Genomic DNA, 2218 nt, shown 5'->3' on the forward strand with positions numbered 1-2218 from the left:
TTTTTTCACAGCACTGTACATGCGTTCAATATTGATAAAGTCAGAAAAAGGATGAAAAAGCAGAGCTGGCATAACGGTGGGCTGCAAAGTGACTTGAAGAGAAACCAGCATCGATAGTCAAGCTGAACACAATGAGATTATGTACCCTATGGGATATAACAGTTGAAAGTGCGTAGGAGCATCAGCTGAGCTAACTGATATACCAGGATTAACTTCCTTCAGTGACCTGCTCTGTATGTTCTTCTACTCTTTATGCTCAAAGTTAAAGCTAACCATCTACAGCAACTGTGACACGCTTTCATAAAAATTAGAATCATGTAAAAAAAAACAAAAAAACCCCACATTTCCCAAAATGCAGTCCTATTCCCCAAAATACTGATGCTGCAGAATGTAAACACAACCCAAGCTTAGTATACTACAGGATACTATATATGTAATGGAAGTAATGAGTAAATGAGGGCTATAAAGGTATTTTTTTTTTTGTCTTTCAAGAAACGAACAGCACTTCCGGGATGGTGGGGAGCACAGTGACCCTGCACTGTACCAGTAACACAGTTGGTGACCTCGTTCAACTGACATGGGGAAGGAATGGGACTCAGCTGTTTAGTTTCAGGCCACAGAAAGCCTCAAACAGCAGCTCTGTCACCTTAAGCAGGTCTGCTGCTGCTGCCACCCTGAATCTGACCATGTCCACCTTAGAAAGCCAATCATATGCACTAATCATAGAGAGCGCCCAGAAAAATCACGCAGGAAACTACACTTGTGAAATAACCACAGACTCTGGAGTCATCGAACAGAAATGGGAGCTTGTGATTACAGGTGAGTTTATCAGCTTTTGATTTTTTGATTACAAAAACCAACCAACCAAACAGACAAAAAAGCACACCTTACACACCCATCATGACTGAATACAGTGTGGGGGCGGGGCAGAGGCTGGCTGATGGTGGGGCACGTAAAGAAGAAGAGGTTGACAACAATGGCATTTTTTAGCTTATCCCATTTTTTATCTTCTTTTTAAAATACACAAGTCCCTGCCCTTTTGCTCTAAAGATTACACTGGATTAACTGCAGTTTGTGAGCTTTTATAGGCGGCTGGTGAGAGCACTACTCAAATGCTGTTCTAGGTGAAAGTTGAAAACTCACCCACACACAATAGCACTGAGCACCTCTGGCTGCACTGACATTTCCTGCATAATTGTGCAATGTACAACATTAGAGACCTTAACGTTAGATTGTGTGGCAGCGTTATTGCTTTTCCCACTCAAACCACAGTATGAAAGTAGAAATTTGCACTAATCATGGAGAGAGTCCAGAAATATCCCACAGGAAACTACACTTGTGAAACGGTCATGGACTTGGGAGTCTTCGAACAGAAATAGGAACTTAGTGTGAGGTGAGTTCCTCACTTCTAGGTAGGTGGAAAATGCAAACAAGAAGAGGGTGAAAATTTTGGCATTTTCCTCACCTGCTTGTCACGAGTCGTTATGGTTTTACCTGTGGTTTGAAACCTATTAAAGGGTGATGGGGGGATGTAAGTTTCCTCTAAAATTGTTTTTGGGGCTGGCAATCCCACATAAAGTGATTTTAGGGGAACGCTAACCTACACCTGCCACTATACATCACATCAGCTGTAACTGCACTTCCATTGCATTCATATTTGTGTCTTACAACACTAGAGACTTCTTTCTAATGAAGGGAACACAAGTTAATTAAGTACTACAAGTGAAATGAGTCACTTTGTTTTCCACAGAGGAAGCTGAATCAAGTGGAATCCATGATGCAACAGCAGTTATTGTACGTTGTGTGTGTTTCCTGGTTATTACAATTACTGCTTTGGCCATTATGAGAAGAGTCTGCAAACAATGATCCAAGTAAGTTGCTTCCATTTATTCTATGACATGATCTTGTGCTAATGGAATCACAGTGATAAGCAACAAAATCTGTCTTTCTTTTTTTGAAGAGAAACATCACCTGATCGCTCAGTGCTCAATTGGTAAATATAATGTAATTGGAGTCTTGTCTGTTGAGAAGTTATGATTTCAATAACATTATTATTAGACAATAAGATAGAATATACAGTTCAGTCCAAGGCCAACGTCCATTTTCTTTGCCTTGACAAACTCGCGATTTGCTTTTACAGTATGGGTGGAGTCATTAATTATTAGCACTGTGAAGCCATGTCCAGCATTCAGCTCAGTGGGAGTAGAGAGTAACACCC

The 2218-nt window shown here is 40.8% G+C and overlaps 1 long non-coding RNA gene across 1 annotated transcript in view; it reads left to right on the plus strand.

Moving 5' to 3' along the window:
- The window catches only part of LOC102298082, a 7401-nt gene extending 5535 nt beyond the window's left edge, over positions 1-1866 (plus strand). The window contains exons 4-5 of the long non-coding RNA XR_006054364.1: positions 656-819; positions 1751-1866. This is a non-coding gene — a long non-coding RNA (uncharacterized LOC102298082). The remainder of the gene's footprint in view (positions 1-655; positions 820-1750) is intronic.
- The last annotated feature ends 352 nt before the right edge of the window (positions 1867-2218 follow it).

Source organism: Haplochromis burtoni, unplaced genomic scaffold (genome assembly GCF_018398535.1).
Source record: "Haplochromis burtoni strain Fernald_Lab_line unplaced genomic scaffold, NCSU_Asbu1 Contig_48, whole genome shotgun sequence".
NCBI lineage: Eukaryota > Metazoa > Chordata > Actinopteri > Cichliformes > Cichlidae > Haplochromis > Haplochromis burtoni.